Here is a 15497-nt window from a genome sequence, read left to right on the forward strand (position 1 = left end):
AGGGAAACATAGGAAAGGAAAGAGGAGGCTAAGAAACAAACTGGGGGAAGGTGGGGTGTTGGTGACGCAGGGGTCCGCGCGGACCCCAGCGTGACAAACGGAGAGTGTTTTTTTTTTTTCCGGTGTTGGGTTTTTTGCAAGAGGAAAAGGACAGGCAGGCACCACTAGCACGCCACACTACGCCGTGGCTCACACAAATAGAATACCCAAAAATACATGGGCTGTACATATGGTATGTTCATATATATATATATGTTCTACTACGCCGTGGCTAACACAAATAGAAAGAATAGCCAAATACATGGGCTGCACAGATGGTGTGTTCAGATATATTTATTCGGCAAGCAGACAATGTGTTACAGTATCATCATCATCATCATCATCATCATCACCATCACCATCATCATCATCATCATAACAAAAAGGAAAAGCGATATAATAACAAAAACCAAAAAAAACACAGGAAAAACAACGTCTCCCCGACCGGGGGTATTCCAACACCCCGGCCACACCCCTGGGGTCATGATGGACACACAAGGGTTAAAAGCTCAAAGAGAAAACAGCCAGTTTAATCAATTAAGTTTAAACATATAAGCAATTACTCATGCATACATTTCATCATAGCTAAACGCTGCCTTGAAACAACTCCTGTGTGTTAACACTAACTTCATTTTAATACTCACATTTCCTATGTTATAACCTGTTTTGATATAGCCTTTTTTACTTCATTTTGCTCCTTTTAATGTAACAATACCTTCTAATTCTAGTTTATCAGACTTAACCAAGATATATGCTTTCCTTCCTCTGGTCCTTCTTTAAAGCAAGAAACTCCTATTCAGTTCCTCTTTTCTGTCACTTGTTACAGAGCCAGCTCAAATTCAGTTAAAAGCTAAATGAATTTGAGGCCTTTTGCCTGGAATCAATACTGTCATGTGTGTTTATGGACTCTGTGTCTGTAAGCATGTGCAATCCTTCAATAACTCATATCATCCTCACAGTAGATTGGCTAATCATAGTGCTAGCCAAAGGCTCGTGACCCTCAAGAGACGAATTGAGCCACAACTCCTTTAAAGGCACAAAATGCAATATGTATAAAAAAAATCATTTCTACGTATAAGCTCTCCCCTTTATCCTAAAAATAAATCTATGTAATCTGTATCTGTATGTGTAAGCCTACATTATAACTGTCACGGCTAGGAAGGCGAACCGTGTGGTGTGGAGGAAGGAGGACCCAAGATGCAAGCAGTGGATGAAAATGCTAGTGAAGTTTATTTACAAGGTGTAGTGGCAAACAAGCAGTGGGGGAGGACAAATAACTGAAGACACCTAAACTGGGAGAACTAAAATAACAGACCTGGTAGCATACGACAAAGGGCAGAGAGGCAGACGACACGCAGGACACCGAGTAACACAGACTGACACAGAGGAACACAGACAAACCAGCAACAGGCAGGAGAACACACAGGGGTTAAATACACACACCAGTAATCAGGGGATGAGAGACAGGAGGGCAACACAGCTGGGAGGAATCAGAGCTGACGGGACAGGGGAAATATAAACTGAACATACTCACATCAGACAGAGACCTTCACAATAAAACAGGAAACTCAGACACGGGGAACCAAAGAAGACGCAGAACTAAACAGACAGCTTCACAAACAGACGGGGTGACACCATAGACAGACAGAGACACAGACGCAGACTCAAAGGCAGACTCACATAGAACTCAAACAACAATAATCATCATCATCATCATAATAAACTAGAAAATGATAATAAACTAAAAGTGCTGGGTCACCGACCCAGGACCATGACAATAACCACTTCTTCTAGAAACCAAAAAGAAATCAAACCTTTTCTACTCCTACAACCTGGATGTTTCCTCTTTTGCGTTAGGCATTCTCCCAACAATATACTATAATACCATAATCTAACCCCAGTCAATAAAACAGAAATTTTCTCTGGTAAAAGAAAAGTATACCATTTCTCTTTCTGGCCAATTGTTTGTCCACATTTAATCATCCCAACTTTAGTCCAGTCACACACATTCACTCACATGCATTCACACCATATTTTTTGCTAATAGTGGAGCCTCCCGCGCAAGTGATCAGATTCTCCACCCTTGGCAAAATTAGCTCATTTATTTTTTTTTATTTTGTCATAGTAAAATAGTTCTTTATGCTTTTGGACGTGATTGAATTGCTACAATCCTTTTAGACAGGGACTTACGACCTGATCAGTCCCCCTCCGGTAGCTTTTTCCTCAGACAGTTGTAATCTGGAAAGCCCACCTTATATTTGCTCTCCCGAGAATTTTCAGCGCTGTTATTCACTGTTGCAGGCCTGCTTAGAACAAAAATGAGAAAAAGCAAGCTGATTATTAGCTCATCAAAGCACAAAACAAAATCACCTGACAGGTTTTCTAAGTGCACTGTTACAAAAATAATGGGCCCAATTCTAGACATGTCCATGTTTAATAAAACTCCCTCTATTAAAAACAAAAAACAAAAACAACCCGAACCTAACTTACAGAATCAACCCCTCACCACAACAACCTCAAAAAGCTTAAACACACTGACACTCCCAGGTCAACTGACATAATTTCACCTCCTCAATACACCGAAAATCTTGTTAAAACCACACAATTTGCACACAACAATCACCCCCTTTATGTACTTTAACATACTTAGATTCAGTATAAGATATTAACCCCCTTACGACAACACTAAACTATAAATTTCCTATCCAAATCTGCACTCCTCTTTTCTGCTACGCTTCCTCTCCTGAAAGCCTCAGTCACACGCACACAGGAAGCTCCTTCGTCACCACTCACTGTAACTAATTTGCATACTGAGTCATATCTCAATGAGTTGCCGTAACAAGAGAAACATATGTTTAAACATTACCAACTTATTAAATTATTTTATTTCTTTCTACAGTGATCACTGGTTTTGATCACTCAGTACCAGAGCACTCCTAAGTCACTCTTTTAAAACTACTTTAATCACTTCTTTGTTTTTTCCATAACTCACTCGCTTGTCATATAGCATCTTTGAGTTATTCCTCAACTTCAAACTCAAATGTATTTTATTAAACATTCACACCATTCTATCACTCATACAAATAGCAAGCTGATCTTCATTGCGTATGTTTGTGTTCTTAGCCAGGTTTAATCAATGTCTATGCATTAATCTCCACGAGCTTGTCCTTGTAAGGTTAATGCATTTTCTGCTTGTGTATGTGAATTTGCATATGTTGCTTTTGCAGTGTTTCAGACTCCTGCACAATTCTCCACTTAAGCCGTCAGTTTTCTCTTTCCCAAATTTGCTAACCCAAATTTTAAGTTCCCACCTTATTAACAGCATTCCTGGTCCTCAACCATAGGTCGGAGTTTGCTTGTGAGGTTCAGGGACACATGGTGCTGTGAACAATTCAACCAGAAACTTGCCTTGACATATCCAGTCATGTTAACCTATAAGTTTCTTCCGACCGCTGCATGTGGAGAATTGATCCAGGTCTGTTTCGCCCCTGAAGAAACACAACTGAGACATTTTCATTATTATCATGAGTACTTAAACTACCCGTTTCCCTCTCTCTGGTCAGAAATACCAACTTATGTCATGTGTATAAGTGTAAGCATGTCTTCATTGCGTTTTTCTATGTATTCTTGTTAATGTTCAATGAGTGTAAGCTGCTTTCTTCATTGCCTCTGTATGTTATGTTATAATCAGGTTTAATTCATGCATCTTTTCACTGATTTCCTAATTCAAAACTATCTCACTTCTAATTCTTTACAAAAATAATTTCACATGTAACAATTTGTGTATGTGTGTTTTCTATTTTTGTTTACCTCTTTAGTTTTCTCTGGTGGACATCTCTGAACACCATCATGAGTTCAGGCTTCAATTTCAACCCAATTATACCCTCTATTCTCGCACTAGAACTCCTCTGGACATCACCTTCCCACTGGCCCCTGTGCTCTTCTCACAGTGTCCTTTGTTGTCTTGAAATCTCCAGCAAACACAGTCTGTTTCTTCTCTGTTTCTTCTCCGTTGATCTTTTCAGTATTTTCCTATTGGATTAACCCAGCCTGGCAAAATATCACATTCAGTGCCTTTAAACAGTTATGTCACACTGTTCCTACCAGCCTGCAGTACACTGTCCATCTTTTCATCACGTGGTTTCTTCTTCTCTGTTCATCCTTTCAGTCGTCTCTTTCAAGATTACTCCAAGCATGGCAAATCTGACAATCAGTGTCCAGTGCTTTTCCACAGTCCATTATCCCACTGTTCAACTGCCCAGCCTGTAATTTACAGTACATGTTGCATCACGTGCTTTTCTTACATGCTGCTGCTGGTGTCGTCAGTGTGGTTTCAGTTGCACTGCCTTTTGCCTGCTGTTAATTCTTCAAGTCTACAATGTTCTGTCGGTCTTCATCAGGAGATTAACTGTCCTTTGAGCTTCTTTTGTTAAGTGGGTTAGAGCTCTGGGTAGCTCCCCAGCTGGGTCTAGACTGGGTCTAGAGAGTATTTTAAATTCAGGGAATTTAAAATAGAAAGTAGCTCATCCACAGAAGGACTGGTAGCTCCCCTTACGATAAGGGTTCAGATCGCGCGAACAGGTGTGGGATTAGAGCTCTGGGTAGCTCCCCAACTGGGTCTAGACTGGGTCTAGAGAGTATTTTAAATTCAGGGAATTTAAAATAGAATGTAGCTCGTCCACAGAAGGACTGGTAGCTCCCCTTATGATAAGGGTTCAGATCGCGCAAATAGTTGTGAAATGTGTGTGTTTAGTTAGTTTGTTTGTTTGCTTGTTTTAATCAATTTTAAATCATACTTTTTATTTGTTTTTGTTTCTAATGTCTCTGTAAAGCACTTTGAATCACCTTGTTGTTGAATTGTGCTATACAAATAAATTTGCCTTGCCTTGCCTTCTTCTCAGGATGGGGGCCAAGTGGGAGGTCAAGCTGTAAAATTTTAAGCCAAAATCTGGCCTATTTTCCTCCCAATTCTGTTAATCTATGGTTTTGCCGCTGTACTCAAAATTTCAGGTTGAGAAAAGTCCACCTTTATTTATTTGTAACCTGTATTGACACACTAAAGCATACAATTAATATCCTTTTCATTTCTTTTCTTGAAACCTCCATTTGCTCCATCTGCATAGAATCTGTTTTTCTCTCTGGGTGCTCACTTGTCACAGTGAGTCTCCTTTTATGGGCATGCACAGTTCCTGTCACAGAAACGCTTCCTGTTACTCACACAGCACTCAGAGCCATATTTCCTGTTTCTCTCTTTTGTGTTTCTACAGGCTAATCAAACTCATTTTTTTATTTACAATCTACAAACCCTCTGTAATTCTACTAACTTTTGATCTAAAAATTTTTTCGCCCATCAACCCTTATTTCACGCACACACTTTTAACTATACTAAATTCTTTTGCATTTGTCAAATCGTCTCACACACACCGCCTTTTCTCTCACACTTCCACTTCTGCACTCACTCTACTATCAACTTTCTTAGTGTTATTATTATTTATTATTTTGTACAAATCACACCCAATCACTCAAAACCTACTACTCACAGCATTCACACACTTAAACTGTGTCAGGAGTTTAGGAATATAACTCAAAATACGCTTTCCTAAGAACATTTTAGACATGCCTCTCATAATCAGAAAGAGCAAGTCAAAAAGAAAAACAATTGAAACCTCTATTAATTCTCACAGCACACACATAGAATAGAAAAAAATAAAACACAGCAGCAATTATTGCTGGAGAGAGGTTACTACTGAAAATAATATGTTAGTCTTAAGTATATACAATGCACTCAACATATTTATATATCTACATCCAAACTCAGTCAATTACTATACATCCACTACGGCAACTCAAAACTTTATTTATAACCCTCTAATAAACATAAATGGCGTCTTAAACACACATTCAACAATGTTTGCAGCAGTATTTGTAAAACCAACTGTGGTTTAAACAGTTCACTGCTTACTCATTTGCATTTTCACACACCATCTAAAAATAGCAGCAGACAGTCAATGCATTACTGACTCGACACACAGCCTCCTCTCACACTAAACTCTCTTATTTTATATTACAAAGACGTCTTATATTTACAACCACTGTCAGATCTGTCAGCTTTAGCGCCTAAACAATTTCGACAAATTTAAGTTAACGGTCCAACCGATAAAGTTCAACTTTTTTGTGATCAATTAACCAGTATCTGTCCAACAATTTCTGGCCTCATCTCTAAAATCCCTAACTCAATTTAAAAGCGTCAACCAACCCAAACTTTGCCTCAAGCTCTATTTTTGGCATTTCACAGCCAAGGCTTACCCCGAAGTTTTAAGTTAAAGTTATACGCCCGAAGTCCAACTTCTGCTGGCCAAAAAAGCGCAGACTACCTTTCCAAACGGTAAAGTGGTCCAACCACTAGCTTATTCGAGGATGCCCTGTACCCCACAGTTAAGCCACACTGAACTAACCCTCTTCGCCGAGAGGTCAATGTCGCGCATCCACGACAAGGAGGGAGCGTAACCTCCGGGCTATGCACTTCCTATCAGTCCAACTGACGTTCTTGAATAATTTATAATACTTTAGAACAACAGTAAAACACCCAAAAAAAAGTGTAAGACTGAAGCAGGTCCAACCTTATAACCAATAGGGGCCCTAACCCCAAACAATAACCAAATTCCCTAATATACTAAAATCACTCAGCAGTCCAACTGCTTTACACGGTCCAACCGTATTAAATCCTTTAGCGGTCCAACCGCATTCAGTCATTTAAATCCTCAGTACTGTCATGAGATTTTCATCAAAAACAAAACAGACATTTACCGGCAACTTTTACTGAATACACATTTAATTTTATCATCCAATTCAGCACACTTCGGATAAAATCAACAGGCCTGTGCCTACCTCTTTTATAAAGGCGCCTATCCCCTCAGTTTGGTTGCCGGATCACGCCTGCCTGTCTGACCACCACGGACCACCAAATTTCTCCGTCTACACCTCCAACTCTCTCCCTCCTCAACCACCGTACGAAGCCCCAAATGTTAAGGTTCAAATATTGAGGAAGGAGAGTACAAACAACCAGGGTCCAGAAGAACTTGGTCAAACAATTGATTTTAATGAAATACACGCGTGGGGGGACCAGCTCCGTTCGCAGACAGCGCTGATCTCTGACTAATCAAAGCATAAGCATATATTTTATACCATCAGGGTTTGAATTTAATGACGCCCCCTCATGTGTCATCAGATACAATATATGCATACGTCAATTCAAAACCACAATGACTTTTAACACAGTTTGAAAAGGAACATTGTCTCTATCTTCATGGCAGATGTTTCCTGTCAACCTTTTGACTCCCGCTTCTCCAAACCCGCAGTTACAAGCAAACATGATTAACCGATGACCTATCAATGATTCTCTCTAACTGAGTGTGTGTGTGTGTGTGTGTGTGTGTGTGTGTGTGTGTGTGTGTGTGTGTGTCGTCCTTAAATGCTCTCTCATCTCACCCGTTGCACTTCTGACCTTTCACCAGAACAGAGGCTCATCCTTGCATGTAATCCTCAGAATAACCTGCACTTAGACTCTGCTTTCGGTTTGTGGGATTATAATATTATTTTATGCCATGTTAGACCCTTAATTAAAGATTGTGTATTATTATGTAGTTTTAGTTTGCATTATTCTCCTGAATTAGAAGAAGGTGATAACTATTGCATTAGTTAAACTGATTTGCATTACATTAGACTGCTGATTTATTGTGAATGAATGATATTGTTTTATGATGCATTATACTGCTGAGTTATAAGAAATACTGTTTGCAGTAAGTCATCGCCTTATTTGTCTGATTAGAAGAGAACAGAACATACTGGAGTTTTCTGCCCCATCTCAGCAGGAGCAGATAAACAGGGAGCCAAGGTCGTAGCTTAGGCACTGTGTGAGAGAAAGAATGTGAATGTTTAGGCTTTTATGATTAGGTGGGGACCACTAGAGGCTATAAGAGTTTGATCAATGCTCCACCATTTTGAGATCTGATGCTGTCTGCGTACGGTGTCCATCTCCCACGCGTGTGATCATTAAAATCATCGTTTGACTCAACCCGGCCGGACCAGTGTTGTTATTGTGGTTTTTCCTCTTGTATCCATCCCCAATATTTGAATCCATAACAGGTTTCAGTTCTGCAAATGGCACTGATAGGTTTGTAGCTTGAACCTATTCGCTGGAACGTTGAAGACAATATAATTACACAGCAAGCAAGACATGAAGTAGGCAAAGTTCTTCTTGTTACTCATGCATGAGGGAGACCTGCCTGGAGCCAAGTGTCGTTCCACCACTTGACCTCCGTCAGACTCTCAGCCAGGTTCCCCATAGCACTCCTTTTATTGTGGTTCCATGAATATGCATAGGGTCATTAACATATAACATCTTACATAGGTATACATGTGAACAAAGAATACTGTGTGTGTGTGTGTGTGTGTGTGTGTGTGTGTGACTTCCCTAAACCTGCTGGTCTGGAAGTCCAACAGTTCATCTAAACAAAAGGCACTTAGCCTAAAACAGATACAGCCACGTTTATCCTACCATAAAACAATAAAACAAGGTACGACCTCTTCCCATGCTCCCAGGATGTAGGTGTGCATTCCAGTGTGGAATACACACCGAGCCTTTGCAGCCTGCTAAAGATCACATATCCTATCACTACACAATTGATTATACACCTCTAAGCATATATGGTTAAATATTTCTAAGCATAAATGACAATCAACAATACAAAACCTAACAGGCACACTCTGCAAACCTGCAATTTCCTGTCAGCCTGTGGCTTAGTCTTTCTGAAAGACACACACTGTTTAAACATCTGAATGCAATATCAATGCTGTAGATTATATTATTAGTGCAATGTTAATGATGATGATTATTAACAATAGCAGCAAAATAATTTCCCTGATCTCCACAGTACGAAAGCGCTTAATAAACTGCTATGTTTGGTTAACACAGTTTGGATTAAGGGTGAGCTCCCAAGTACTTGGAAGGAGGCTGTTATTGTGCCAATAAGAAAACCCGGGAAGGATCCATCTAAACCAGATAGCTACAGACCAATTGCTCTTACATCAAATGTGTGCAAGTTAATGGAACGTATGATGATGGCAAGACTGTATTTTAAGCTGGAAAGAAAAGGGGCTTTTACCAAAGTGGTTTCAGGACAGCTCGTAACACAACTGATGCTATTGTTAGACTTGAGAATGTCGTTAGGAAAGCGCAGGCGACTAAATAGTCTGTTTTGGCAGTGTTTTTTGACATAGAAAAGACATATGATATGTTGTGGAGGGATGGGCTTTTACTCAAGTTGCATAAGTTGGGTATTGTTGGCAGGACATTCAATTGAATCCAAGACTTTTTATCTGGTAGGAAGATCCAAGTGCGAATTGGGTCTACAATTTCTAGTCAGTGCATGGTTGCACAGGGCGGTGCGATTAGTCTCCTGCTTTTTGTTATAATGATCAATTATGTTTTTTCTGATGTTCCTGAGGGAATTGGGAGGTCTTTCTTCGCTGATGATGGTGTGTTATGGAAATAAGGAAGAAATATTGAGCACCTAGTGGGCAAGGTTCAGGAGGCTGTGAATATGGTGGTTGAGTGGGGATTTGACTGGGGATTCAGGTTTTCGGTGGAAAAAAGAAAAATGATGTTCTTTACCAAAAGAAAAGTGAGTGAGACTTTGACATTGACACTGTATGACAAGGTAATTGGGAAAGTGAGCTCTTTTAAGTACTTAGGTGTTGTGTTTGATTCGAGACTGACATGGCGGGAGCATATTGATCGGATTGAAACCAAATGCAAAAAAGTTATTAATGTCATGAGGTGTGTAGGTGGGAGGGGTTGGGGAGCGAGCTCTTCTGCTTTGAAAAGACTTTACCAGGCATTAATTAGGTCGGTCTTTGATTATGCGTGTGTGGCATATGGTTCAGCAGCTCCTTCTGTGTTGAGACGTTTGGATGTTCTGCAATCGGAAGCCCTTAGAGTGTGCTGTGGAGCTTTTAAGACATCTCCAGTCAGTGCCCTACAGGTGGAGATGGGAGAAATGCCCCTAGATCTTAGGAGGAAGCAAGTGTCAGTGAATTACTGGGTTCTTGGTGGTCATGGTGACGCACATCCCACAAAGGAGGTACTTTTGGAATGCTGGGAGTATGGAAGAAGTCAGAAGGCTCATTTTGGAAAGGTGGGGAACCAGTGGTCAGGTGTATGACCCTAAAATATGTCCTGCAGTAGTGTTCTCTGTGGTTCCCCCATGGTTATTGGAGACCCCTCCTTTGGACTGGTACTTGCTGGATCTGAAGAGAACATTGAAAGGCAGAGTCGATCTTTTTTCAGCATTTCATTTTCACAGCTTGACTGCATACCCTGAGTGTATTCATGTGTTCACGGATGGTGCTAAAAGTCCAGTTACTGGATGTACAGGGTTTGGAATAGTAGTTCCGTCAAAAAATATTGGAATACACAGACGCACTTCGGATGGACTGGCAGTATACACGGTTTAAATGGTAGCAATTTTGGTAGCACTGAAATGGGTAGAGTGTTCAAAAATCAGGCAGGTGGTAGTGTGTTCTGACTCGGCAGCTGTTCTTTCAAGTCTACAATCGTTTAGTTCGAAGACAAGGCATGGCATGCTGTATGCTATTCTGGGGACTGTCAGCAGAATAAGGTGTTGTGGTGGCAATATTCACTTTCTTTGGGTGCCAGCTCATGTAGGGATCAGTGGAAATGAAAAGGTGGATAGGTTGGCGAAAAGAGCGTTGACTAAAAATAGGACTGAGATGGAAATTACAAGCAGTGGATCTGAAGCGAAAGGTGTTGTTTGGAGGCAGGTTGTTCAGGAGTGGCAGAAGCGGTGGGATTCAAGGAGTACGGGCAGGCAATTGTATCATCTTAATAAGGAGGTGGCAGTGAGTAGGTTGTATAGGGGTAATAGGAGAGATGAGGTGGTCATTACCAGGCTTAGACTGGGACATTGTGCATTAAATAAAACACTACAGATGATAGGAGAACATGAGGCGGGGCTTTGTGGAGTGTGCCAGGAGGAGGTGGAGACAGTAGAGCATGTAATACTGCGGTGCAAGGGTTATGATGTGGAGAGGTCAGTTCTGCAGAATAGATTGAAGGAGCGGGGAATTGGGGAATTTAATCGGAAGAGTGTGTTGGAGGTTAGTAGGGCACAGGTGAGGGAACTGGTGGGGTTTCTGAAGGCTATAGGTGTTTATGAAAGGGTGTAGGGTTTATTTTTTTTTGGGGGGGTTTTTTTTGATACAGCTTGTGAATGACCAACAAAACATTTTTTTCTCCTTCATTTCTGTCAAACAAAGCTGTATGTAACGTTTCTCGCGGTTAGTAACATGGTTGCTAGGCAACCTGAACAGCGCTACGAAGGCTAGACCGTCCCATTTCACAAGCCTCGCGCTTCCGCACTTCTCATACTTATAGTACGCACCGTACGTAGTACGCGTACTTCAAGCGTGCAGACCCTGAATTGGGACACAGCCATTGTCTCACCAATAGAATCCCTAACACCAGTAGAACCACAACACAGACCGATCCAACAGGTAACAACACATGGAAAAGGAATGAGGAATCAGCAGGAGTGGTTGTGGTAATGGCGTCTGATGTAGGTTAAGGTGTGGTGGTGTGTTTGTCTAAAATAAAGCAAACACAGTCCTTTCCTTTATTTTTTGGCTTTTGATTAAGTGCACAAATTTATCTTCAGGAAATAAGATTTAGGTGTCAAAGAAATAAAGATTCAATATTTGGGTTATAATTTGTTGTATATGATGATAATAATGATAATAATAATAATAATAGATAGTTTTTTAAATCTTTTGTTTTTGTATTATAATTTAACTTCTTAAATTTTATACAATGAGTTGAGTAGAGCACAGTAGAGTTTACTGGCACTCCTATCAAGAGAAATGTCACTCACAGGTTGATTAACTCATGCAGGCTGTTTAGTGCCAGCAGAAAGTGTTTTGACCATATTAACCAATAAAACCTCATTTAAAAAATAAAATTAAACTTTTAAACTTTTACATTTATATTTATATTTAAGAAAAATACAGTAAACATGCCCCAACCACCATACCACCACTGCTGTTTTTCACAGATGGGACCTGTCAGCATTGTCCTATGACCTGCACAGCTTGCAGTGTGCCCCTCCGTTCTCCTCCAGCCTTCTTAGTCATCCTGTGCCTTCAGCTTGGCTTACAGCTCAACCACCAGTGGAGTTACTGTGGCTCAAGCAGCCCCAGTAGCTTTTTTAATGTTTGATTTTCAGACCAGATTTGACCAATTACTTTTACAGTTTTGTAAAAAAAAAACAAAAACAAAGTGTAAAATCTATGGACTCTAAATTGTCTATGGACAAGTTGTCACGGCTGCCGAGGCAAGCCGTGTGGAATAAATGAGGATCCAATCGCAGGCAGTCGTGGAGAAGTGAAGGTGATTTATTGAACACAAAAAGAATGTGGACAAACAGCAAACGGGGCTCGAACTAAACTAAACTGGGAAACAACTAAACTACAGAGCACAAACCTGAATGAAAATGAGCAGAGGAGGATGACGATGAACAGCAGGGAGAAGACACGGTGGATACACAGACTGACACTGAGTAATACAGACGAACCGGCAACAGGCAGGAGAACACACAGGGCTTAAATACACACACCAGTAATCAGGGGATGAGAGACAGGAGGGCAACACAGCTGGGAGGAATATGGGCTGACGGGACAGGGGAAACGTAAACTGATCACACTCACATACGACACGGACCTTCACAATAAAACAGGAAACTCAGACACATGGAACCAGACAAGACATTGAACTAAACAGACAGCTTCACAAACAGATGGGGTGACACCATAGACAGACAGATACAGACGCAGACTCAGAGGCAGACCGAATATAACACAGAACTTAAACAATCATCATCTAGAAAATGATAACAAACTAAAAGCGCTGGGTCACCAACCCAGGACCATGACAGTACCCCCCCCCCCCCCCTTAAGGGCTGGCTCCAGACAGCCCAGCAGAAACACAAAAACCGACCAAAACAAAACAGAAAAGGACCCGACCAGGGCGGGCGGAGGGGGCCCAGGACGGAGGGACAGAGTCCAAAAAGGCCCAGATGGTCAAGTTCAGGAGGCCGACCATGCGAATGGCAGCGGGGCAGGTCCGGATGCCGGCCACGCAGTAGGCAGCGGCGTGGAAACAGTTCTGGGGGCCGACCGTGCGGACGGCAACAGCGGCGTGGAAACAAGTCCGGAGTCCGGCCACGCGGAAGGCAGTGGCGGCGTTCAGGAAGGCGTCCACGGTGGCGGAGATGCCCAACAAGCGGCCTGGCAGATGACCGACGATATGGAGGTGGCAGTAGGGGACCTGAAGGCTGCGTGGCCCCTGCAGCCCCAGGCGAAGCGGAGGCTGGACCAGACGAGGCAGAAGCTGAGGCTGGACCAGATGAAGTTGATGAGGACGCTGAAACAGAAGCTGGACCAGGCGATGCTGATGCTGAAGCTGGACCAGGCGATGCTGATGAGGATGAAGACACGGAGGCTGGACCAGACGAGGATGATGAGGATGCGGAGGCTGGACCAGGTGAGGCTGAAGCAGAAGCAGAGGCTGGACCAGGCGAGGCTGAAGCAGAAGCAGAGGCTGGACCAGGCGAGGCTGAAGTAGAAGCAGAGGCTTGACCAGGCGAGGCAGCAGCTGATGAAGATGCGGAAGCTGGACCAGGTGAAGCAGCTGATGAGGATGCTGAAGCTGGACCAGGCGAAGCAGCTGATGAGGATGCTGAAGCTGGACCAGGCGAAGCAGCTGATGAGGATGCTGAAGCTGGGCCAGGCAAAGCAGCTGATGAGGATGCTGAAGCTGGGCCAGGCGAAGCAGCTGATGAAGATGCTGAAGCTGAAGCTGGACCAGGCGAAGCAGCTGATGGGGATGCTGAAGCCGAAGCCGGACCAGGCGTGGGTGATGCTGAAGCCGGAGCCGGACCAGGCGTGGGTGATGCTGAAGCCGGACCAGGCGACGGCAAGGATGCAGCAGAGGCCGAGCCAGGCGACGGCATGGGTGAAGACACAGAGGCTGCAGCTGGTGTGGATGAAGACACGGAGGCTGCAGCTGGTGTGGATGAAGACACGGAGGCTGCAGCTGGCGGGGAAGCTGGAGACGGAGGCGCTGCAGCAGGCGGCGGCATGGATGAAACTGCTGCTGCTGCAAGCGTGGATGAGGCTGCTGGTGGAGCAGCTGGTGGCTGGACGGGCTCCTCGGGCCCCCCAGCTGACGAGGAAGGAGGCTGGACGGGCTCCTCGGGCCCTCCAGCGAGAACAGTCTCAGGACCAGTGGGCACAGGGGCCCCTGGAACACACAGGACAAAACCAGCAGGTGCGAGGACCTCTGGCAGGAACAGATCAGAACCAGCAGGCGCACGGGCCTCTGGCAAACACATAGCAGACTTCAGCCGCCCAGAGCATTGACTCTGCTCAGGCAGTGACAGCCGGGTGCAGTCCTCAGCTGGGTTCCTAGCCTCCAGGGGTCCAGAGTGGGCTGAGGGCTGAAACTCAGCCCCCGGGGAGGCCCTGGAGCGCGTCACAGTCTCTGAACTGGCCAGCTTTTTAGGAATGATTACATTATCATTAGGTTTGACGCTCTGCTTAGAACAAACGGATGAAACACAGTTCCTTTTAGATTGATTTGACTGAGCTTGTTGTACCAGAGTAGCAAGTGACACAGGGTGCAGGGCTAGTGGCTGCTGAACAGGAGGCTGAACCGAGGGTGACTGAAACAATGGTTGGGATGACGACGGTGGTGGAATTGGAGACTGAGCTTGAGGCCGGGCGGCTAACTGAGCTTGAGGCCGGGCGGCTAACTGAGCTTCCGGTTGCAGTTCAAAAGAATAAACAGTCCTGGTATTATCAGAGCTGGTGTTAATTGCCTCTGGGATATATGCCACAGTTTTAGCAGACCCTGGGTTAGCTGACATGGGTTTAACAGGTTCAGAAGAACAACAGCCCTTTGCTTTCACTGAAGTCTTAAAAATGCCAACCTGGGAGAGATCGGTTATCATGAAGGTAGGTAAGCTTTGCGAATTAGCTCCCACTGACACACCCCGAACAACCCCAGAAGAAAAAGTCTCAAAGTTCAGATTGGAGCTGTTATCCTTTTTACTCACCACAGTCGGCCGCTCTGATATCCTGGGGTCCGACTGTGGTGAGGGGCGTCGACGGCGTAAGTGCCGTTTCCCATTTGAAGGCTGGACCGACGGGCCGGACAGGACACTCTCCGTCGGGTCAGGGAGTGAAGCATGAGTTGCAGGGTGGGTGGTAGCAGGGGGGAGAAGATGAAGCTCGATCAGAACGAAATTCTGTGTGAGCGGGTGAAGTCAGCTGAGCAAATAGGGGAGACCAGAAACTAAGCGCTGTAGCCGAACAGCTATGCCTTG

This window comes from Mchenga conophoros, linkage group LG3 (genome assembly GCF_057382185.1).
Source record: "Mchenga conophoros isolate Kocher_MC1m ecotype Shallow Benthic linkage group LG3, M_conophoros_male_GT1.1, whole genome shotgun sequence".
NCBI lineage: Eukaryota > Metazoa > Chordata > Actinopteri > Cichliformes > Cichlidae > Mchenga > Mchenga conophoros.